This window comes from Amblyraja radiata, chromosome 15 (assembly GCF_010909765.2).
Source record: "Amblyraja radiata isolate CabotCenter1 chromosome 15, sAmbRad1.1.pri, whole genome shotgun sequence".
Taxonomy (NCBI): Eukaryota; Metazoa; Chordata; class Chondrichthyes; order Rajiformes; family Rajidae; genus Amblyraja; species Amblyraja radiata.
In genome coordinates this window covers 25,506,309-25,532,442 of record NC_045970.1, presented here as the reverse complement: position 1 = coordinate 25,532,442, position 26,134 = coordinate 25,506,309, and the positions used below count along the sequence as shown (strand labels likewise).

The window sequence follows — 26,134 nt, the reverse complement described above, 5'->3', positions numbered from 1 at the left end:
TGGTTCAAAAAAGATTTACGAGGATGTTGCCAGTACTTGAGGGTGTGGGCTATATGGAGAGGTTGAGTAGGCTGGGTCTCTATTCCATGGAGCGTAGGATGATGAGGGGAGATATACAAATTCATGAGAGGAATAGATCGGGTAGATGCACAGAGTCTTTTACCCAGAGTAGGGGAATCGAGGACCAGAGGACATAGGTTCAAGGTGAAGGGGGAAAGATTTAATCAGAATCCAATGGGTAACTTTTTCACACAGGTGGGTGTGTGGAACAAGCTGCCAGAGGAGTAGTGAGGCTGGGACTATCCCACCGTTTAAGAAACAGTTGGACAGGTACATGGATAGAACAGGTTTGGAGGGTTATGGACCAAGCGCAGGCAAGTGGGAAGAGGGTAGATGGGACATTGTTGGCCAGTGTGGGCAAGTCGCTCCAAAGGACCTGTTTCCACACTGTATTACTCTATGACTCTATGTTGCTGGTAAGCAATCTCTTTGAACCATTGCAGTCCTTGTAGCTGTCCTGAATCCCACTCCAGTTGCTGGCAGGACATTCCACTTTCTTATGGCTTTTAATTAAGCTGCAATGCTGTATTCCCTTGACCTCGCCACTTATGCCCTTTGGACCATATAACACAGCACATAACAACCCAGTCAATCTTGAGTCTGATTTTTGATGTTGTTATTATAATTACTCTGAGGTGAGGAAGAGAGGGAGAACAAGACACCTGGGTAGATGCATAACAGAAAGTTCTACAGCAAAAGAAAGGACAAAAACTTGGGCCAATGAAGGGAGGTATGGTCACAGAACTGAAAGGTCATCTAAACATGTTCTCTAGAAATGCTACATTCAATAAGATCGTGGCTGAACAAAGCTGGCCTCAACTCCTCTTCTGTGTCATTTCTCCATACCCCTCTATTCCTTAACCTTAACTCCATTCTAAATACTTCTATTGATCCAGCTTACAACATCTGCCGGGACAGAGAATTCCAGAGAACCACTACCCTCTGTGAGAATATATTTCCACATAACTCAGGTTTAAATGATCCTGAGCCCTTGTAGTTATGTTCCTTTGTTGGAGACTGGTAAAAACGTCCCAACATCTACTATGTCACGTCTCCTTAGAATCTGATATGTTTGAGTAAGATCACACAGTCTGCTGAAATCCAAGGAATAGAGGCCTAACCTCTTTAGTCTCTCTTGGTAGGGCAACCTTCTCATCATTGGATAGACACAAAATGCTTGTGTAACAGCAGATCAGGCAACATCTCTGGATAGGTGATGTTTCGGGCCGGGACCCTTCCTCAGATGCAAAACATCACTTATGCATGTTCTCCAGTGATGCTGCCTGACCTATTGAGTTGCTCCAGTATTTGTGTCTATCTTTGTGTATCTGGGGACCTTGGTGAGTGTGAAGAGTTGTTAGTGGGGATGAGAATTAATCATTGAGCGTAGAAACATTGAAAGCGTAAAATGCAGATGGGAAAGAAAGCGATGGATTTTTTTGTTTAATTCCAAGAAGCCATCCAGTGGTCACAGTGTAGAATTGCAGTGTGACACACAAGAATGTAAATGGAAGGAGGAATGAGGACTTGAATATTTACAATGGGGAAAATGTTAATGCAAAAGAATGGTTGAAAAAGTGATGGATATACAGAAACTTTTAGCATGCGGTGTCACTCTTAATTTTATTCAGCATATTTATTCTTACCAGACTACATGTCTGAATCAGCCCATCTGTAGCAAGGCAACGTGACTGGTCTTTGGCACTGGTTGGCATTTTGTCTAGCATTGCACCAGATTAAGTCAATCTTAAAAACAGTTGACCTGTTCCAGGCCAAGTGTAAATGTAAACTTTTTGATTTTTATAATAGTGACCATTGTACCTTTCTGCTAGCCTTGTCTCTGTTGCAGAGGGAAATGTTGCAACTCCAGAAATTATCGGCCTCCATTTCATTATTTCACCTGCCAAGTCAAATGAGTTCAGCGTTTTGATCTGTCTCCTGGTCTGTTATTGACTCCAGCATTTATTTCACAGCGCGTAATCTTACAGCAATGTACACCTGCCTTCCATTTAAAATGTTGTAGGTTAGATGGCGGTTTGAATGTTAGAAAGAACAATTTGGAACACCAGTAAAGGCTCATTTAATTTGAGCCGTGGCAACTTCAAGCAACAACACTATTTAGTTCCAATTGGAAAAGATTGCCTGCGAATGTTATGAATTGTGGGAGAATAAAACTTTGAATTGCAGGAATCCAGATTCCATTTCATTGCCCACTGAAGGAATACGGAAATTTGTGCAGATTCCAGACCAATAATTATCATAGATTGTGTGATGATTCTGGGTAATTTAATGGTCTTGGGTAACATGGTAATTGGTGTGTAGGTTTAACAAAATTGTAAAGCATACAAAGTGCATTTGGCAGATCTACCATGTAAACAATCACAGAGCAATGTTTGATAAATGCTAAGCATGTTATTAGGTACATATTTCTGGTAAAATAGTTATTATCAGCTCTTAAAGAGTTCTTGCACCTTAAAAAAAAGATGAATGTAGCAGCTTAATTTAACTTAACATGTTCACATTTTGAAATCTATATTCAATTGGTTGTAACGAAAAGGCCAAGATCTATCTTTTTTGAAAAGCTCTAATCAAATTTTTATCTATTATATCTGTACGCCACGGGCAATGGAATGTACATTGTTGAACAATATTCTGTGAATGAAAATATTTTAATTAATGTACAGGATACTTTAATCATGTGTACAATAGATTTAAAATAATAATCCTTAATTAAACCACTTTGTGCCATCTATTTGCAATGGACACTGCAATGCATGTATGGATGCGGATGCAGCATCTTACTTCATCCATTCTGAAAGAAACTAGAGCCCTGACATTATAACAGCAAGCTGTTTATCATAATTGTTCCAGGTTTTTTCCCATCAATGTTTTCTGAACATATCCATTGCCAAATATTGTTCATTGTGGGAGAACATTTTGGCATCGGTCCTAAATTTGTTTTCCAGCAGTTCAAAGTTGGATCCCTTTGATTTTGGAGCACTGTTTGCAACTGTGCTTCAAACGGCCTCTTCTGTACAATTTGCTTGTAAAGGAAAGACTTCTGTTTATATTGCACATCTGATGACTGAAGGGCACGGCAAAACACATTACATACTGTCACTGTGGCAATGCAGGAAGTGCAACAGCAAAACTCTTCCAGACATATGAAATGCACAATGATCAGATTCAGTTATATTGATTGGGAGGTAAATGTTGAATGACGACCCAACTTTGATTTGAAATGGTGTCTTTTAAATGGAGAGTAAGGGGAGCCTTGGTTTAATGTTTCAGGGATAAGTAGTACCACTGCTGCAGCAGACCCTTGGCCCGGCATAGAGTGGGTGCTTCCTTTCTAGACTTGCAAAATGCACTTTACATCTTCTTACGCTGTAGATTTTGAACGTTGATATTGTGGGAGTTAAATCTATCTCTGCACCCTGTAATAGTCAGTTGGAAACTCATGCTGCCTTGTTCATGCTTGTGGAAGGAAGTCAACAGAATCAGGTCTAGCTTTAATATTGTCACATGTACTGGGGTACAGTGAAAAGCTTTGTTTTGCAGCGATCCAAACAGATTAGATATACTGTACATAAATACAATCAAGTTAAATTCAAGTCTAAAAGGTAGAGCATAGGGGAAGAATCATTTTATGATTGTGTTTATAGTTTGTTTGGTTGTTTGTCTTTTTGCACAAAAGTCCGCGAGCATTGCCACTTTCATTTTACTGCACATCTCGTATGTGTATGTGACAAATAAACTTGACTTGACTAGAATCAGAGTGCAGAATATAGGTTTCAGCATTGTAGTGCCCCAGTTCCATAGACAAAGTCCAATGTCCTCAAAGGGGTAGAGGTGAATCGGACAGTATTCTAGCTTCGGAAGAACCCTGTTCCTGAGTCTGATGGTGCGTGATTTCAAGCTTCTGTACCTTCTGGTGGAAGAGAAAGAATGACCAGGATGCGACAAGTCTATGATTATATTGGCTGCTTTTATGATGTAGCATGAAGTGGTGGGAAGTCTGTACGATGGACTGGGATACATCTGCAACTCTCTGCAATTTCTTGTCGAGCTGTTCCCAAACCAAGCTGTGATGCAACCTGACATATGCTTTCTATGATGCTTCTGTAGTAGTTTATAAGAGTTATTGAAGACAAGACAAATTTCCTCCATCTCCTCAGGAGGTAGAGCCATTGGTGTTGCTTCTTGGCTGTTGCTTCAATAATGGATGGTTCAGAAATCAGAGTTCAGGGGTGAGTTAAACATCATACTTTTACCATAATTACATAAGACCTATGCCTGGACATTGGCTCAAACCTCTCAGGATCAATGTCAACATGTTCTTCGACAATGAACAACATTTGCCAAAAGACAACTATAACAATATTTGAAAGGCATTTGGACAGGTACATGAATAGGAAAAGTTTAGAGGGATATGGGCCAAAGGCAGGCAAGTGGGACTGGCGTAGATGGGGCATCTTGGTTGGTGTGGACAAGTTGAGCAGAAGGGCCTCTTTCTGTGCTGTATGACTCTATAACTTTATGGCACTTTCACCAAACAGGTAATAGACAATGGGTGCAGGAGTAGGCCATTCAGCCCTTTAGGGCACCATAAATCCTCTGGAATAATTATGAAAATGTTTGTTTATACAGCGTCGGGACAATAGTTTCTACCAGTCATAAATCATAAACAAGTTTTTTAATCTGCAAACATTTATTATTTTTGACCAACTAGAGATAAGACTGATTCGAGTCAGCATTAGCAAGATATGCCTTTGATCCAACCATTCAATCAGTTTTGCTTTCTATTAAAAGGTCTTTGTCACACTATCTTCAACTATTGCCTATTCCCACAGAGCATACAGTGTCCTCCATAATGTTTGGGACAAAGACCTGTCATTTATTTATTTGCCTCTGTACTCCACAATTTGAGGTATGTAATAGAAAAAAATCACATGTGGTTAAAGTGCACATTGTCAGATTTTATTAAAGGCCATTTTTATACATTTTGGTTTCACTATGTAGAAATTACAGCTGTGTTTAGACATAGTCCCCCATTTCAGGGCACCATAATATTTGGGACACATGGCTTCACAGATGTTATTAATTACTCAGGTGCATTTAATTGCCTCCTTAATGCAGGTGTAAGAGAGCTCTCAGCACCTAGTCTTTCCATCACCTTTAGAACGTTTTATTGCTGTTTATCAACGTGAAGACCAAAGTTGTGCCAATGAAAGTCAAAGAAGCCATTATGAGACTGAGAAACAAGAATAAAACTGTTAGAGACATCAGGAAATCCTTAGGCTTACCAAAATCAACTATTTGGAACATCATTAAGAAGAAAGAGAGCACTGGTGAGCTTACTAATCACAAAGGGACTGGCAGGCCAAGGAAGACCTCCACAGCTGATGACAGAAGAATTATCTCTATAATAAAGGAAACTCCCCAAACACCACGAAGGGTTTCGGCCCGAAACGTCGCCTATTTCCTTCGCTCCATAGATGCTGCTGCACCCGCTGAGTTCCTCCAGCAATTTTGTGTACCTCCCCAAACACCTGTCCGTCAGGTCAGAAACACCCTTCAGGTGTGGATTTGTCAATGACTGGCTGCAGAAGACCTCTTGAACATAAATACAGAGGCTCCACTGCAAGATGAAAACCACTGGTTAACTGCAAAAATAGGATGGCCAGGTTACAGTTTGCCAAGAAGTACTTAAAAGAGCAACCACAGATCTGGAAAAAGGTCTTTTGGACAGATGAGACAAAGATAAACTTATATTAGAGTGATGGCAAGAGCAAAGTATGGAGGAGAGAAGGAACTGCTCAAGATGCAAAGCATACCACCTCATCTGTGAAACACGGTGGTGGGGGTGTTATGCCCTGGGCATGTATGGCTGCTGAAGGTACTGGCTCACTTATCTTTATTGATGATACAACTGCTGATGGTAGGAGCATCATGAATTCTGAAGCGTACAGACACATCCTATCTGCTCAAGTTCAAACAAATGCCTCAAAACTCATTGGCAGGCAGTTCACTCGACAGCAAGACAATCATCCCAAACACACTGCTAAAGCATCAAAGGAGTTTTTCAAAGCTGAAAAATTGTGAATTCTTGAGTGGCCAAGTCAATCACCCAATCTGAACCCAATTGAGCATGCCTTTTATATGCTGAAGAGAAAACTGTAGGGGACTAGCCCTCAAAACAAGCATAAGCTAAAGGTACACAAAATTGCTGGGGAAACTCAGCGGGTGCAGCAGCAGCAGCATAAGCTAAAGATGGCTGCAATACACATCATCACCAGAGAAGACACCCAGCAACTGGTGATGTCCATGAATCGCAGACTTCAAGCAATCATTGCAGACAAAGGATATGCAACAAAATACTAAACATGACTACTTTCATTTACATGACATTGCTGTGTCCCAAACATTATGGTGCCCTGAAATGGAGGGACTATGTATAAACACTGCTGTAATTTCTATATGGTGAAAACAATATGTATAAAAATGGCCTTTATTAAAATCTGACAATGTGCACTTTAAGCACGTGATTTTTTTCTATTATAAATCTCAAATTGTGAAGTACAGAAGCAAATAAATAAATGATGGGTCTTTGTCCCAAACATTATGGAGGGCACTGTAAGTGTTTGTGGCCTCATCTCTTCGAGAGCAATCAATGTGTTTCCTTCTTTTATATCTCCATTTCTACCGCCCAGACTACAGGGCTCAATTACAGAAACTACGTCTGACCTGTTCAATGGGACAGAAGCATTTTTTCTTTTCCAACATGTTTTACCAGCTGCAACAACATTCCATGCCTCACAAAAATATACCTCTGCAGTTTGTCTTTGTTTTTCTTGAAGAAATCCACATGTCATGCATTTTTGAAGTGTGACACTTCATATTTCCATTTGCAAGAGATTCACCTTCTGTCAGTGAGTCCAATCCCATTTAATATTCAGTTCCTTTATGTCGGTTTCAGCCCCTCGGCACAGTTATACACCCGTTGTGTCAACTTGTGGCACGACTCCCACTTATTGGGAGAAGTTTATGTTTCACTAGTTTGTGTTTCACTTGGCTGCCAAGATGAGTTTTGGGATTGAGTGCTCAGCCTCCCTGGTGATTGGCCTTCATCACACGGTGATCCGGGAAGAATACTGGGATTTTGTTCAGAGCAGGAAGCAAACCAGAATTGAGTAGATCATATTACGTTTTCAGATTAAAAAGACATAAAGTGCTGGAGTAGCTCAGTGGGTCAGGCAGCATCTCTGGATCGTGGATAGGTGACGTTTCGGGTCGGGGCCCTTCATCAGACTGATTAACCTGAAGAACGGTCCTGACCCAAAACGACATCTGGTTTAGTTTAATTTATTGCAACGTGTACCGAGGTACAGTGAAGGTTTTTTTGTTGCGTGCTATCCAGTCAATGGAAAGACTGTATGGGACTTTAATCAAGCCGTCCACAGTGTACAGATACAGGATAAAGGGAATAACGTTTAGTGCATGATGAAGTCCAGTAAAGTCCAATCATTTATCCATGTTCTCCAGTAATCTACCGACCCACTGAATTACTCCAGCACTTTGTGTGTTTTTAGTGAACCAGCATCTGCAGTTCCTGTTTCTTGCGTTTTGAGATGCCCAGCTTGCACTCTTGCAAAACAGATTGAAAGCAGTTAATGTCATGGGTGTTAGGCTATTTGAGGCCGACAAATAGTGAGTAGCATGGTTCACCTAAGAACACAAAATATAGAGCAGGATAGACTAAAGCCAGTCTCACAGTTCAACAAGATCATGGCTGACCTTCCAACTCAAACACCATTGCCATTTCCCTCAATTCCATTATAATCCACGAATCAATTGATCTTAGTATTGAATGTAACCATTAACTGAGCTTCCATAGCCCTCCACCTGAAAGAAATCTGTCATCTCGGGAACCAATTTGGTGACTCACCCTTACTGCCCATGGAAGCAGGATTGATGCAGTCCCTCCATAACAGGTACTTCATTTTTTTTAAGATTAGGAGAATAAAACTCATATGATTTCAACAAGGATCTATATATATATAATTGTAGTAAATCCTCCCTCCTGAAGAAAACAAACATATCATTTGCCTGTTAGCATTCAGTGACTTCTGGACAAGAATGCAATAAAATAGGAGTAGGCTATCAGGCCCTTCAAACCTGTCCCACCATTCAATAAGATTCTGGCACGGCCAGAAGGCTTCCCGAAGGGCCGCAGCTGGGGACTGTAAACGGGGCCGGAGGCCTTTATCGAGGCGCCGCGATCTCCATGCCTTCCGGATCGCCGCGTGGAAACCCGGGTCGGGGCACGACCAGGGCCTCGTGGGTCGGCGGAGCGGCACCATGGAGGTGTGAAGTGGGGCGTCGACAGCGGCGAGGCCTCAGCGATGGTGAAGCCTCGCAACGATGGGGCCTCGTGGCTGCGACGATACCTCGTGGGTAGGTCAGCGGTCAACTGTCAATGAGAGCGTGGCAGATCGCCGGGAGGGGGAGAACAACGGAGGACCTGGCGTGGGGGGACTGCCATGAGGGAGGTGTAGGGGGAAGAACAAAAGGAGGAGCCGGCGTGCTTTGTAAATTTGTCAGCGCCGTAGGTGGCTGCTATTTGTATACATTGGGTATACAGCAAGGAATCTCACTGTGCCTAGTCACATGTGACAATAAAGTATTCCATTCTATTCCATAAGATCATGGCTGATTTATGCTGGGCTCAACTCTTCTTCCTTGCTGCATACCCCTTTATTCCTCAACTTATATATATACACCAGTATCCTAAATACTTCTATTGATCCAACTTCCATCATATGCCAGGAAGGAGAATTCCAGAGAACTACTACCCTCTGTGTAAGAAGATATTTCTACGTAGCTCAGGTTTAAATGATTCCGGTCCCTTGCAGTTATGTCCCCTTGTTCGAGACTGGTGAAAACTTCGCAACATCTACCTTGTCAAGCTGCGATAGTATGTGGTATGTTTGAATAAGGCCACTCATTCTGCTGAACTCCATGGACTAGAGGCCCAAGACATTTAGTCTTTCTTGGTTGGACAACCCCGTCACCAATGGAATTAACCTTGTGAATCTCTTATGTGCTTCATTCGATGTTACTGCATCTTATATTTGCATTATTCCAGGTGAGGCCTCACCGACATTCTGTAAACTGACATCGAAACCTCACAATTTTTGAACTCCAATTACTTTGAAACGAAGACCAAAATGCAATTTGCCTTCTTAACTATTTATCACATAACACATTTAAATGGAGAATAGATAGTAATAGAAGTAAATTAATGCCAGGTCACACCGCCACTTGAAGCGCAGTTAGCAATGGGCAATAGAAGCTGGCCTTGTCAGTGGTGTACATACCACATGCGTGTATTATTGAAATATTTGTTTTAAAGATGCGTTTCTATAGGATGAAAATCTTCAAAAAATGAAGGTCTATTAGCCTACTGTGATTTAAATGTTATAATTGGATTTACATTGTTTAAAATAATTATTTATGTAAAACGAAAAAAATGGGAGCATTGACATACTGTGGCATTGTTGTGTAACCTACATAAAAGAATATCTTCAGAAATCCAGTTGCACAGTGCAACTATGTGTTCACAGTATGGTCTGTCTCATACTCCATGCATAAGACATGCCGATACTGAGAGATTCCTGAACAATATATCACCCATGATAGAATAGTGGAGCAGACATGATGAGCTGAATGGCCTACTTCTGTTCCTATGAACTTATGAAGAACCTTGCTATGGTGTTGGTTGTCCCACCACCCACTCCACGTTTATGGTGCCCTTACAAGAGCTGGTGATTTTGTTTTGTCCTGTGCCTTTAAAATTTTTCAAATGGGCCATTTCTTTTTTTCCCGTGGCCTAATCATTAAAGAATCAAAAGTAGAGTTGTTTAAAGAAGACTGCAGGTTCACATATTTCATAGAAATATATTTTATTAATCTTTACATGATATTTTATGGATTTTTAAAATTATTCAAGCACGCATCAGGCATCTGGAAAAGGTCATGTTAATATTTAATGATTTACGGGCAATGTTATGATGATGTCAGTTTGTACGCTCATGCTTCAGTCATTTTGGGATTTTTTAAGTAACTATACTCTGAAGGAGAATATTACCAGATAGACGGGAAGATAATTGCATCACTCCAGTGAAATTAAATCGACATGAATTACTGGCAGCCTTCACTTTTAATTCAGTTGTGGACGCTGTTCTGCCATAGCCTAATATCATTTGTAAAATGGTGTATTGTGTTAGTACGAATGCAGTTCTTATCAATGGAAATGTTCAATCCATTCAGTCAACCACACTGTCCATTGTCCCTATCTCATGGTGTTATGGGAACTGCAGTAACTACTTGGCCCTTTATATCTATTCTATCTGTTCCATTCTGTCCGATCAGCAACTTGTCAACATTGGAAGACAATAGTGACTCCAGATGCTGGAATCTAGAATAAAATAACCGTACACTGGGTGCTGCTTGGAGCAGCTGAGTTATTCCAGCATTCTGCCCTTTAGTTTAGTTTAGAGATACAGCGCGAAAACAGGCCCTTTGGCCCACCGAGCCTGCACCGACCAGCGATCCCTGCACATTTTAACAATCCTGCACACACTCGGGCCAATTTACGCTTAAATCAAGCCAATTTACCTACATACCTATACATCTTTGGAGTGTGGGAGGAAACCCACGTAGGTCATGGGGAGAACGTACAAACTCCGTACAGGCAGCACCCGTAGTCGGGATCGAACCCGGGTCTCCGGTGCTACAATCGCTGAAAGGCAGCAACTCTTCTGCTGTGCCACCGTACTGCCCATTCTGCCCTTCACCTCTAATTCTGCCCTTCTTCTCCATTTAGATGTGTTTGGTCCAAATGCGTGCCTAACAATCTATTCATCTCAATCCCTTAATATTTCAAATAACCCGAATGTTCAATGATCATTTTAAAAAAAACGTTATTTATTTTATAGGCAGGTTACTGGTTTATTGCTGGTTTCCTCATGGAATGAAATTAGGTTTATTGGAAAAGTTAGTTTTATAGGTTAGATTTGACATAGGAGTGTTGAAATTGTAGAGCAGAATAAATCACAGAATAACTCCTTGATACATTTAAGGGATGAAGTTCTAATTCCATATGTGTCTTGTGTTTCATCTTGGGTACAAAATAAATTAAAATACAATCAAATTTGCCCTGATCATGAAGTTATCTTTTATGGTCAATAATATAGTTTTTAGCTGCTGAGTTCTTGCAAAAATAAAACATGCATGATAAGAAATGTTTGCAGGTTAACAGAAGGCCTCCAGCTGTTACAAATAAAATGCTTTATTTCAATGAGTCATTTTTTAGTTTAGTTTAGAGATACAACATGGAAACAGTCCCCTGGGCCCACTGGGTCCACACCGGCCTTCGATCATCAATTCAGATCAGTTCGATGTGATCCCAATTTCTCATCCACTCCCTACACACCAGGGACAATTTACAGAGACCAATTAACCTACAAACCCTCATGTCTTTGGGATGTGGGAGGAAACTCCACACGGACAGCATCTGAGGTCAGGATTGAACCTGGGTCTCTAGCGCTATGAGGCAACAGCTCTACAAGCTGCTCCACTGATTATTGACTTGGCAAACCAAACCTTATGGATTTGGGCAAGAGCATTTTGTGAGTGGTTGCATCACTCCTTCAGGTCACAGGTGCCCAGAGCAGCACTCCCACTGCCACCAGATGTGACCTTGCTGAATATGGGAATTGGATAAGAAAGAGGAAAAACTTGCAGAGCTCTGTGAAGAAAGTAGTGGGATACAGTGGCTGGATTGCATTTGTACCGAGCTGGCTCAGACTTGATGGGCCAAAGAGTCTCCTCCTGGTTTTATCTACAATCTGAATCCCAATCCAAACTGATCAGGCAACTATCTCTACCTAAGTGGTATAATTTAGGAATGTTTGTTTCTCTCTTGTTGGCCTTCTTAAGAGGTTTTTGACAGCAGGGACTTACAATGCTCTCCATAATGTTTAGGACAAGGACCCATCATTTATTTATTTGCCTCTGTGCTCCACAATTTGAGATTTGTAAAAGAAAAAAATCACATGTGGTTAAAGTGCACATTGTCAGATTTTAATAAAGGCCATTTTTATACATTTTGGTTTCACCATGTAGAAATTACAGCATTTCCTTTGCAAGCAATGACTGCTTGAAGCAGTATGTTTGGGACCATTGTCTTGCTGTAGAATGAACTGCCGGCCAATGAGTTTTGAGGCATTTGTTTGAACTTGAGCAGATAGGATGTGTCTATACACTTCAGAATTCATTATGCTACTAGAAGTTGTATCATGAATGAAGATAAGTGAGCCAGTACCTTCAGCAGCCATACATGCCCATGCCATAACTCCCCCACCACCGTGTCTCACATATGTGTTGGTATGCTTTGGATCTTGGGCAGTTCCTTCTCTCCTCCCTACTTTGTTCTTGCCTTCACTCTGGTATAAGTTCATCTTCGTCTCATCTGTCCACAACACCTTTTTCCAGAACTGTGGTTGCTCTTTTGGCCTGCCAGTCCCTTGCGATTAGTAAGCTCACCGGTGCTCTCTTTCTTCTTAATGTTGTTCCAAACAGTTAATTTTGGTAAGCCTAAGGTTTGGCTGATGTCTCTAACAGTTTTATTCTTGTTTCTCAGTCTCATAATAGCTTCTTTGACTGTCATTGGCACAACTTTGGTCCTCATGTTGATAAACTTTTTATTTTTATTTTTTATAAATAGACTTTATTCAGGTAATAAATATATACAATACATGAACCGTGCGAAAAATGCATCCGACATTTTCGGAGGCTATACAAATTGTTCAATGCAGTTTATATACATTTCTCAAATTTCACAAATCTGTTCCCCCACCCGTGCCACTCATGTGGCCCCCTGGCGTGGGATACCGTCCCTTATTTTTGAGGGGCGTCTCCACCATACCGTGCCCCCCATGTCCAGCCGCGGAAGGACCCTAGACTGTGGTCCTCCCCCACCGAGCCTTGGCGTTGGCTGCACCGAGTTTCAGTGCGTCCCTCAGCACGTACTCCTGCAGTCTGCAGCGGGCCAGTCGGCAACATTCCCTGACGGACATCTCGCTCCGCTCATGTTGATAAACAGCAATAAAAGTTTCTAAAGGTGATGGAAAGACTGGAGGATAGACTGGGTGCTGAGAGCTCTCTTATACCTGCATTAAGGAGGTAATTAAACACACCTGAGCAATTACAAATGCCTGTGAAGCAATGTGTCCCAAACATTATGGTGCCCTGAAATGGAGGGACTATGTATAAACACATCGGTAATTTTTACATGGTGAAACCAAAATGTATAAAATGGCATTTTTTAAAATCTGACAATGTGCACTTTAACCACGTGTGATTTTTTTCTCTCTATTACAAATCTCAAATTGTGGTGTACAGAGGCAAATAAATAAATGACGGGTCTTTGTCCCAAGCATTATGGAGGGCACATTATTTGCTTTATTAATTATTTCCTAAACATCTTTGTTCAGTAACTTTATCTCTAGCTTTTTAGTAGTTCATTAATAATTTAGTTATTAATTTTATTTGGTTTAAGGGATTATTTTTATTTGGGTCAAGGGAATTGGATAATTCAAACAATCTTAGTTTAAAAATAAACCTTTCAATTTATTTTTAGCAGCTCAATCTTAACGAACGGGTTCCACTTGTTTTATTTTAAGCCTGATTTTATTCAGCAAGTTATTTTCTGAAATTTTCTAAGAAAAGTTTTAAAATAAATCTGCAGCACTTGATTTAATCCAGAACTTCTGGTTTATAATCTTTTAAAAAATTCAAAAATAGACAGTGAAACTGCTAGGAATGTTGATCAGGCATTATCTGCAGGAAGAGCCACAAGGAGTTAACATTTCAAGTCAATAGAATGCATCACAAAGGTTGATGGAATCTAAAGGAGGTGTGAATTGGAATGAAACATTTTCTGAAGGCGTTTAAGCGGGTTGTTGTTGCTTGATCTTACATCTGAACCTGGAGCAGGTCCAGGTGGTGAAGGTCAGATTGGGAGTGAGAGAGAATAATTGGGCAAGAAAGCAAAGTATGATCTCCACAAAGCTATGAAGGATATCTCGAAAGAATCCAAAAACAAGCTAAAGGCTCAGTTGAACCAAGTGGATGCCAAATGACTGTGGCAGGCGTCGGTCTTCTGGACAATCTATACTCCTTGCAATTTGCGTACAAGAAAAATAAATCTATGGAGGATGCCATCTCTCTTGCGCTACATTCAGCTCTGGATCAGCTTGATAATAAGAACAATTGCGTCAGAATGCGATTCATTAACTCCAGCTCTGCTTTCAACACCATAATATCAAATAAGCTTACCACTAAACTTCTGGACCTTGGTCTTGGAGCCGCCAACTGCAGCTGGCTCCTGAACTTCCTAACTGGTAGACCTCAGTCGGTTAGAATTGGTCGTAACATTTCCCCCACCCTGGCCCACAACACTGGAGCTCCTCAGGGCTGCGTGCTCAGTACCTTGCTCTATTCCTGTACATCCATTAACTATGCGGTCAGATACACCATCCACTTGATCGTTAAGTTCGCCAAAGCGGACCACATTAACAGCAACTAGGAGATGGAGTATAGGAAAGAGATCAAGAATCTTTGTATCAGGACAACAGCCTGGCCCTTAATGTCAACACGACAAAAGAGTTGGTTGTTGATCTAAGGACGAAGGGGTGGGAAATAGTGGTGGTGGTGAACAGACTCCTGTCCTCATTGTTGACGCTGCTGTAGAGATGGTTGACAGCTTCAGTTTCTTGACATCCATATCGCCAATAATCCAACCTGGTTCCTTCACACTAATTAGTTGATTAAGAAAACTTATCTACTTCCTTTGGCAACTGTGAAGTTTCGGAATGCGCACCAGGGCTCTGATGAACTTCTGCAGAGGAGAATTTTGATGGGATACCTCTCAGCCTAGCAACTGCTCTGCTCTTGACTGCCTGAACAGGCAGAGAGTGATGAATGTAGCCCAGTCCATCACAAGCTCATCACTTTCATCAGGAAGGCTGGTAGTATCATCAAGGATGCCCGCTACCTTGATCATTCCCTTTCACGCTCTTAGAGAAGATGTAGGAGCTTGAAAGTCCAGAGATCCAGACTTCACGACAGCTTCTTCCCCACTGCTATAAGACTCGTGAACCAATCACCACATTCACACCCTTTCCTGGAAGTACCACCTCATCCAGTGTCATTGTTCCATTATTGTATTGTATTCTGTAGTACTTCAGTTGGCTCCATTCAGCTGTTCTTTCATTTATCATTATTACTTGTTGTATTTATAGTTTACTTCATGAGCTTCATGCATTGGTCTTTAGACCTTCGAGATACAGCGCGGAAACAGGCCTTTCAGCCCAACGAGTCCGCCCTGACCAACGATCATCCCGTTCACTAGCACTATCCTACACACTAGGAATGATTTACAACCTACAGAAGCCAATTAACCTACAAACTTGTAAGTCTTTGGAGCGTGGGAGGTAACTGGAGCACCCAGAGAAAACCCACGTGGTCACAGAGAGAACATACAAACGTACAGACAGCACCCTTGGTGATACAAGATACATTTATTTGTCACATGTGCCAGATGGCACAGTGGAATGAGATTACCATACAGCCGTACAATAAAAATAAAGAACACAACACACGATAGAATTCAACATAAAACATCCCCACACAGCAGAATCAAATGTTCCCACTGTGAGGGGAGACACCAAAGGCAGTCGCCGCTACGGGCGGCCCGATGTTCAGGCTTGCACCGCCGGGGTGATGTAAGTCCGACGTCGGGGCTGGGGGACGTCCTCAGCGGCCTGGACAACAGAGTCGGCCCCCTCCTACCGGAGTCCGCGGCTCCCAAAGTCCAAACTGGTGAGGATCAAACCCTGGTCTCTGGCACTGTAAGGCACCAACTCCACTGTGCAAACTGGAATCTCCTTAAAATTTGCCCCTCTCCCCTTAATGTTATGCCCTCTAATTTTTAACAATTCCACCCTGGGGAAAAGCCTCTGACTGTCTACACTCTCTCTGCCTCTTTTAATTTGATATACTGCTATGGTTCTGTAGTGCTGAAATGTGAATATGCCTGTGTCGATATGTGTGACTTCAGAAACCTGATGATATTGCAAATGTAACCTGAAGAAAGATGGAAGACACAGGAAGGGCTGAATGGACTGCCCTTGTACCTAGATTGGGCCGTCCTTTACAATGTTCTGTGGTTCAGACTGTTGATACTTAGATCTCCAATATAATTTTTGTTTGCGAGCCACTTTATTGCACACCTTCGAACTCTGAAAATGGTATGTTCATAATTATAAAACGGTATTCTAACTACAGTAACTTTGCAAAATTAATCAAGCAATTTTGTGCACTCAGATGGAATTCAGATGTTTTTCTGCCAGTGAGATTAGCTCTTTAAAAACCACAACATCTGCAAGATTCAGATAGCCAGATGGTTAATGGGAACTGGTTTACTGGGTGAATGACTTGGTTTTGGAGACCACAATGAGCTCAAGGAACAGTTGAGATGATTTTACATAAATGCTTTGCCATTTCCCCCCATGAATTCGTATGATTTATTGTGGACACTACACTTACATTGACTTTGAAAATGTGCAAATGTTTGATTTTTTTAATAAGCAAATTAAAATCTGATCCCATACCATGAAACACATCTGAATTCAGTTATATAATTATCATAGATTTACACAAGAGTTGTGAAGGGAGTATATTTGTCATTAGCTCCTCTGGTTCGTTTCCATCGTGTAATCTTTTATATCCCGCATTTCATGTACATTTTCACTTCCTGGTGAGCCACATTATTGAAGTTAAACAACTTGATGTCTCCTAGCCACCGAACAGTGTGGCAGCCAGATATTCAAATGACATTGTAAATTTCCATACGCTGTTGAAGGAGGCCATTTAACCCATTTGGAGAGGAGACGGTTGCCCACCTCTTTGCAGAGTGTGGATTTGCAAAGAGAGTCTGGAAAGGTTTGCAAGGGTCCCGGTCACGATTTATTCCGAACACCTCCATCACAGAGGACTCTGTGATTTACGGACTGTTCCCAGGGACACATTCAGAGACGGACATCGAGTGCTGCTGGAAGGTCATCAACTCGGTGAAAGACTCTCTTTGGTCTGCCCGAGCGTTGTTCACCACCCAGCAGAGCGAGATGTCCATCGGGGAATGTTGCCGACTGACCCGCTGCAGACTGCAGGAGTACGTGCTGAGGGACGCACTGAAGCTCGGTACAGCCAACGCCTAGGCTCGGTGGGGTAGGACCACAGTCTAGGGTCCTTCCGCTGCTAGACATGTTTGGGCAGGGTGTGGTGGAGACACCCCTCAAAATAAGGGAAGGGATTCCACGCCAGTGGGCCACATGCGTGGCATGGGTGGGGGATAAATTTGTGAAATTTGAGCAATGTATGTAAACAGTATTGAATGTTTGTATAGCCTCCGAAAATGTCGGATGAATTTTTTTTGCACGATTCATGTATTGGATATATTTATTAACTGAATAAAGTCTATTTTGAAAATTTTTTTTTAAACCCGTTTAGTCTGTGCCAGTTCTGTGACTGATCTCATTCCCCACTTATGCAGGCGATTTCCACCCTCAAAGCCCTATCCCACGGTACGAGTTCATTCCAAGAGATCTCCCGAGTTTGCCCTGATTCAAACTCGGACATTTACGGTAATGGCCACTCGTCGGTACTCGGGCTCTCGTGGACATTTTTCAACATGTTGAAAAATCTTCACGAGTCTTCCCGTGCTTACCTGCCGTTAGCGAGTCTTCCCGAGTACCTGCCGTTAGCGTTTCGAGCTGCTAAGAGACGTACCCGAGCACCGACGTACCCACTATGTTTATTCTCCATGCTTACCACGCGTTTGATTTTTTTTAAACTCGCGAGAGCTCTTGGAATGAACTCGTAACGTGGGACAGGGCTTTTAGAAATTAGCCCTCAGAAAATTCACATGTCATTATTCCTTGTATGTGAATACTTGGCCAATAAACCTATTCATTCATTCATTCATTCATTCATTCATTACATAACAGTTTGGGATATGAAATAAAAATTTGCTCAAACAAAGTCACCATGAAAATAAATAAATAAATATCCCTCCCCCCTCCCCCACAACTCTCATTTCTTGAAGCATGTTCAGAAAACACATTTTTACTTTCATAAGTTATAGGAGCAGAATTAGGCCATTCGGCCCATCAAGGCTACTCCTTCATTCAATCATGGTTGATCTATCTTTCCCTCTCAACCCCATTCTCCTGCCTTCTCCCCATAACCCCTGATACCCGTACTAATCAAGAATCTATCAATGTCTGCCTTCAAAATGTCCATTGACTGGGCCTCCACAGCCTTCACCACCATTCACCACCCTCTGTGTAAAGAAATTCCTCCTCTTCTTCCTAATGTCTTTTTATTCTGAGGTTATGGCCTCGGGTCCTAGACTCTCCCACTCGTGGAAACATCCACTCCACATCCACTCTATCCAGGCCTTTCACTATTCAGTAAGTTTCAATGAGGTCCCCCTTCCTCCAAAACTCCAGCGAGTACAGGCCTAGTGCCGTCAAACGTTTATCAGCTGTATTTGCTTCATAGCAAATCCCAATACCAACCAGCACAGCTTTGGGATGTGGGAGGAAACCAGATTTACTTGGGGAAACCTATACAGGTACGGGGAGAACGTGCAAATTCCACACCGACAGTGCCACACAGACAGTGCCAGAGACAGGATTGAACCTGGGCTGCTCCAGCTGTGAGGGGGGATCTTATAGAAACGTACAACATTTTTAAGGGGTTGGACAGGCTAGATGCAGGAAGATTGTTCCCGATGTTGGGGAAATCCAGAACGAGGGGTCACAGTTTAAGGATAAGGGGGAAATCTTTTAGGACCGAGATGAGGAAAACATTTTTCACACAGAGAGTGGTGAATCTCTGGAATTCTCTGCCACAGAAGGCCAGTTCATTGGCTATATTTAAGAGGGAGTTAGATGTGGCCCTTGTGGCTAAAGGGATCAGGGGGTATGGAGAGAAGGCAGATACAGGATACTGAGTTGGATGATCAGCCATGATCATATTGAATGGCGGTGCAGGCTCGAAGGGCTGAATGGCCTACTCCTGCACCTATTTTCTATGTTTCTATTACCTGCTGTGTCTGCCATTAATTCTGAGCATGATGTTCGGAATGACTGAAAAGGATGTATACTTAGCAACACATTTTCCTTTTTTATGAGATTTTAATAAAAAACAATTCTAAAAGCCTTTCTGTTATCACACCATTCGCCTTTGTCGATCGTGTAATCTTTTTTCTAGTTCTCAGACAGCCCTCTCTAATACTGTCAGCTGCAGTCGCCTTTCTGATGATGGTATCTCACGTTACAGCTTGTGGCCACATCCTTCTCACGACTTGTTTGCACTGTTCCTCTTTGGGCTTCAGTGCAAATGTGTGAAGGTTTGACACCTCTTCCTGGTTCCCGCTGTCGGAGCTGCTGTGGACCTTCTGACTAGCATGCCTCCTTACTACAATTTCCACTTTTCCAGTAGGAAAACCGCCATTTATATTCGCTTGTCAAACAAAACAAAACCTTTTCCTCATTAGACGTTCAGCAACGTGCTCCAGTTATCTTTCCCACTTTACGACAAAAATGGAGATAGAAACATAGACATAGAAAATAGGTGCAGGAGGAGGCTATTCGGCCTTTCGAGCCAGCACCGTCATTCAATATGATCATGGCTGATCATCCAAAATCAGTACCGCGTTCCTGCTTTTTCCCCATATCCCTTGATTCCGTTAGCCCTAAGAGCTAAATTTAACTCTTGAAAACATCCAGTGAATTGGCCTCCACTGCCTTCTGTGGCAGAGAATTCCACAGATTCACAACTCTCTGGGTGAAAAGAGAGAGGATACTCTATCCTATTCCATTTCTCATAGCATGATGGACTTAGGCCTCTCATGTGAAGCTTTAAAACAAAGTAACTTAACACTGACCTCTGCAACCAGCTTAGCCACATCTTTTATTTATCTGCTTCACTGAGTTAATTAACATTCATGTCTGTCCCTTCAATATAAAGCATTTCCGTGTTGCAATTGACACAATTTGCAGATTTCCTGCCAGATTTCATATCTAACCCCCAAACGCTGAAAAACAGCTTTCATCATACATTACTTAGTTTATTTTTCCAACAATGGAATGTCGACGTGCTGAATGGCAGAGAATATTCCCATTGGTTTCATTGAGTCAAAAGCAGACCGTAGATATTACTATTGATGGGAAAGAGATGGTTACTTTAAGAGCAAGAACACAAAAGAGGCAAGGGGCTAATGTATTAAAAAAAAACCACGACCAGCTATGTAGGAGGGGTGCCATGCAGTTGTGGTGCCTACTACTTATATATTTATGAGAGAGCTGGGATGTCTTCAAATATGAAAATATTTGTATAGCAATTTTAAACATGCAGTAACGGAAGGTGAGTTGTTTTATTAAGGCTCAAATTTTCTTCCATTGTATTTTATAGAGTAGAGAATAATTCATCTCTGGCTCTTAGATTGTACTAGACTAGGTGGGACCCATTGGGTCCCAGTCCCACGGAGGCCTGGTTCCCCCCCAATGCAACCCATCCCCCAACGCAATATTTCACCACTCACCTGTTCCCCCAATGCAACCCGTTCCCCCAAAGCAATGTTCCACCACTCTGGCAAGGGGGGGTGGGGGAAGGGGTGTGTGGGTGAAGTGGGATGTGGGGGAAGGGGGAGTGTGGGGAAGGGGAGGGTGTGTGGGGTGTGGGGGGGAGGCGGTGTGGGGGTGGGGTGGTATGGGGGAGGGGGTGGTGTGGGATAGGGGGTGGTGTGGGATAGGGGGTGGTGTGGGATAGGGGGTGGTGTGGCGGAGGCAGTTGTGCGGGGGAGGGGGTGGTGAGGGAGAGGTGGTGTCGGGGAGGGGTGGTGTCGGGGAGGGGTAGTGGGGGTGGGGGAAGGGGAGGTTGGGGGAAGGAGGGTGGTGGAGGGAGGATGGTGGAGGAGGGGGGGGGTAAATACCACCAATAATGTGTCCTTGCCCCATCACCTTGAAGTAATTGCAAAGAAAACACACCATCAGCTCTACTTCCTCAGGAGATTAAGGAGATTCAGCATGTTTCCAATGACCCTTTACCAATTTCTATTGATGCACTACAGGAAGTATTCTTTTGGGATGCATCACAACTTGGTTTGGCAACTGCTCTGCCCAAGAATGCAAGTAATTGCAGAGAGTTGTAGACCCAGCCCAATCCATCACACGGATAAGCTGTACCCCTGTTGACTCCATCTACTCTTCACAGTGCCTCAAAAGCGGCCAACATAATCAAACACAATTTCCTGCTTTTCCCCTTTCCCATCGGGCAGAAGATACAGCAGCTTGAAAGTAGGTAGCACCAGATTCGGAAACAGCTTCTTCCCTGCTGTTATCAGACTACTGAATAGACTTCGAATAAGCTAAAGGTATAACCCTGTTCTCCCAGCCTACCTCATTGAAGCCTTTGCACTTTTTTTATCTGCACTTTCTCTGGAGCTGTAACATTGCAGCCGTAAAACTACATTCTGCATTCTAGTTATTTTTATCTTTACACTACCTGTTGTACTTATATATGGCTTGATTGTACTTATGTATAATATGGTTTGACTGGGTAGCATGCAATCAAAGCTTTTCACTGTATGTGTTTTAGAAAGAATCAGAAGGACAGGGAGGCAGTAGTGCAAGTAGGACAGACTATATTCTCTACTTTCTGAATGGAGATGGGAGATGCCCAGTATATGCTCATGTGTTTGTTTAGCTTAGAGATATAGCATAGAAACAGGCCCTTTGGCCATCGAGTCCACGGCAAGAGTCAAGAGTGTTTTATTTTCACAAGTCCCGAAACAGAACAATGAGATTCCTACCGGCAGCAGCACAACAGATATGTAAACATAGTACTCATAAACACTATAGGTAAACCATTAAATATATATATGTGTGTATATATATTTACTGTATGTATATATATATATATATATGTGTGTGTGTGTGTTTGTGTGTATATATATATATGCGTGTGTGAGATATATATGTATTTATATATATATGTGTGTATGTATATACATATCACTTATATATACTTAAATGATATATATTTATCATATATAAAACATATATTTATCACATATGAACAATTATATATATCATATATAAAACAAGCAATAACAGTACAAAGACGAAGAAAATGCTCCCCTAGTCTACATAGTTCAGAGCTGATAACTAGTTTTATGGTATCCCACGATAGCATCATCTCATTCCGTGCTCGGGGCAATTTAATGAGGCCAATTAACCAACAAACCCATTGACTTTGGGACGTGGGAGGACACTAGAGCACGCTTACTAGAGTAAAACCACAGAGACACCCATAAACACCACACAGACAGCACCCGAGGTCAGAATGGAATCTGGGTCTCAGGAGCTGTGAAGCAGCAGTTCTAACAGCTATGCCCCCATGCTGTTCATATTGATGTAATACATTATATTAGGAGCACAAAATTATCAAAAACTGTAAAATAATCATTGGGATCAGAATTGGGGAAATATAATCTGTTAGAAAGCGATGCGATAAGTAAAATTGAACAGTTCAAAGTGAATAAGATGAAATTTATACTCCAGCAACTGAGATATAAAAATAAAATTGAAACCTTCCTTTTGTGGTTGATTCTGTTCAATTCTTCAAATAGTTTAAGTGACCTCAGCATTCATAAAATGACCTCTTTCTTTCAATTAAGTACTTTTTGGACCAAATTTAATTTTGTCATAAGACGAAACAGTAGTAGCTTATTCAGCTTCTCAAGCCTGTATTGACAAGCAATTAGATCATTACCTATTTGTAAATATTTAGTTCCTGCTTTGATCCCACTAACTTTGCCTATCAAAATATATCATCTGGTCTTTGTCACTTTTAATTGCCCTGGCATTTTGTGAAGTGCTCCAGATTTCCAATATCCATGGAGTGGTGAAATGCTTCCAGATGTCCATGAACAGCCTAGCTCAAATTTTATTCTCAAACCTCTTACGAGAGGAAATAGATTTCCTCTATCTACCATAGTAACTTATTAAAACATCTTTAGCACCTTAGTCAAATTGCTCTTAATGTCTCAAATGAACACACGATTACCCCCAAGTGATATAGAGACACAAGAGAATGCAGAAACTGGAATTTAGTTTTGTTTAGTTTAGCCTGGAGACACAGCGTGGAAACAGGCCCTTCGGCCCACCATGTCCGTTCAGACCAGCGATTCCCATATACTAGCACTATCCTACACACTAGGGACAATTTACAATTTTTACCAAAGCCAATTAACCTACAAAGCTCTGTGGCTCTGGAGTGTGGGAGGGGAACTGGAGCACCCGGAGAAAACCCACGCAGTCACGGGGAGAATGTACAAACTCCGTACAGACAGCACCCGTAGTCAGGATTGAACTTGGCTCTCTGGTTCTGTAAGGCAGCAACTCTACTGCTGTCTCACTGTGGCCACCCAAATCTTGAGCAAGAAAAATATATACTGCTGGAGGAACTCCCCTGCCTCTCGGCCAGGCAGCCTCTCTGGAGAGATTTGGACAGATGATGTTTCGGGCCAGTGTTCTTCTTCGGTCTCTGCAGCTGATGAAGGTGTCTCACCTTAAACGTTGTCGGCCCATTTCCCTACACAGATGCGACCTGACCCACTGAGTTCCTCCAGCAGTTTGTTTTTGCATTATCTCAAGTAATCTGTCTTCAGATGGTCTTCTTATATTTTGAAGGTTCATCAAATAATGTTGCTCCGTGACCATGATATGGCTGTAAAATTAATGTCCAACTTTTTATAGGTCCATCTCCATTAACCTTTCATCCCTATGAACTTTAATTCACATTACTCGACAATCTAGTCTAAGTTACATACCTTCAGTAGCCAGAGTTCAATTGTAGGAATAGAACATCGGGCCTCCATAAAGGCAACTGTGGAGGCCTCAATAGGCCTGACTCTGGGTGGACATGGGGATGGGGACTGGACTTTGTGCCTTCCCTCATAATGGGAACCATTGTGGGGGGATGTTTTTATGTTTAAATTTCTTTATTACTGTTATGTTTGTATTCTTTCTTTATGTGCTGAATTGCAAGAAGCATTTCACTACACCTCGATGTATGTGACCAATAAAATAACCTTTGAACCTCTTGCAGTGTGTGGTATGATGAAAGCTAATCAATTGTGCCATCTGCTAGATTGTCAAATGGAGAGTTTTTGCCAATAAAGTAAGATCAAATCCTTCTAATTAATGTGGCCATTAACTTTTTGTCAAGTAGAATAAAACCATGCCACTTGTCACTCTTTTTCACGTTTCACACATATCTGGATATTGAACAGTATTTCTAGAGGCTGCAATCGTAATGTTAGAAACAAAGTTGGAAGAACCTGAAACATGATCATCTTGATGCTAACGGAGGTACAAGAGATGTGTAGGAAGAAATTGCAGATGTTGGTTTAAACCAAAGATAGACGCAAAAATCTGGAGTAACTCAGCGGGACAGGCAGCATCTCTGGAGAGAAGGAATGGGTGATGTTTCGGGTCTGAAGAAGATCCTTCAGATTGAAGAAGGGTCTCGATCTGAAACGTCACCCATTCCTTCTCTCCAGAGGCACTAGAGATGTTGTCTCAACAGATGCTGGAATCTTGAGCAAAACACAAATTGCTGGAGGAACTCAGCAGGTCAGGCAGCATCCGTGGAGGGAATGGACAGATGACGTTTCAGGTCAGGACCCTTCTTCAGTCTGTCCATTCCCTCCACAAATGCAGCCTGATCCCCTGAGTTCCACCAATTTGCTAATCTCTGTATGTGCTTTTTAAAAGCAACTTTGCAATTTCATTGGTTGATTGTGTTTCACTGCATGTGTAACTTGATTACATTGAATTGTTGACGTGTTATTTAAATCTTAGTGTGTCTGCATTTTGAAACTGAAAACTGTGATTAAACTTGGCATCAATGCATAATTAATCAAGGATAAAGAGCACGGTAGTGGTGTTTTTGATTGCACCAACAGCAGGTATACGATACATTGGTATTGTTGGTAATGTTGGTCTGAATGCAACATTACCTGCTGGAAAAACAAATTTGTATTTCATCCCAGCTCTTTGGCCATTACTGTTACTTAACACGGCACAACTCTACATGGCTGGCTAGTTCAATGGTATGCTTCACCCTTGAAAACCAGCACGCATTAACCAAGAATGTTGTAAAAATGAATCCAACTCTGGAAACAACAGCAGCCTAGAGTATAAGAATCAAGGCCTGTGAAGCCATAGTGTTGCAAAGAATGTAGAGTGGATTATAGGTAGTAATCTACAATTAAAAAAAAGAAAGGCGGAACTGCGTTGGTTGGTATCACTCATCACTGAATGAAAGGTTGTGTTTTCAAAACCTCTAGCGGGTTTTTTGAGCTCTAAACCTAGTTTAACATTGCAGTGCAGGACCGAGGGAGAGCAGTATCTACCGAGAGCTTGTCTTTTGGATGAGTTTTTGAATGGAGATCCCACAGGTTCTCTCAAATGAACACACAGGATCCCATGTTTTTAAGAATAGATAAGTTCCTTCAGGCTAATGATCATCCCTTAGCCAACACCTAAAATCACTGCTGCCATGGTGTGGGTCTTTTGAAGGCTGGCTATATTATGTCAGTGTAGCCCAGTCCATCAGCGCCCAGTTAAGTGCCACAATGCATGCATGTCCTGGGAACCTCTGTAATGTACACCACTTCAGTGGTTACTTTTGCTGGCCAATATTGCTCCTACGGGTATTGCATAGAACCGCCATGGAAGGAGGCCATTCAGCCCATCCAGTCCACAACAACTCTGTGTAATGCTAGCCCTACTCTCCCACCCTTCCGTCCAAGTCATGCAAACTCCTTCAGACCTTTATCCAGCTTTATTTTATACATTAAAATAAATCAGCC

General features: G+C 42.0%; 1 protein-coding gene and 1 long non-coding RNA gene across 2 annotated transcripts in view; both read left to right on the top strand.

Annotated features, from left to right (window-relative positions):
* grk5 (G protein-coupled receptor kinase 5) overlaps nucleotides 1-26,134 on the top strand; it is a 233,602-nt gene that overhangs the window by 106,868 nt on the left and 100,600 nt on the right. The gene's annotated exons all lie outside the window — the stretch shown is intronic.
* Nucleotides 8,909-12,630, top strand: LOC116981110. The gene is made up of 3 exons (XR_004414165.1): nucleotides 8,909-8,920; nucleotides 11,061-11,064; nucleotides 12,416-12,630. It is a non-coding gene; the product is annotated as an uncharacterized LOC116981110 (long non-coding RNA).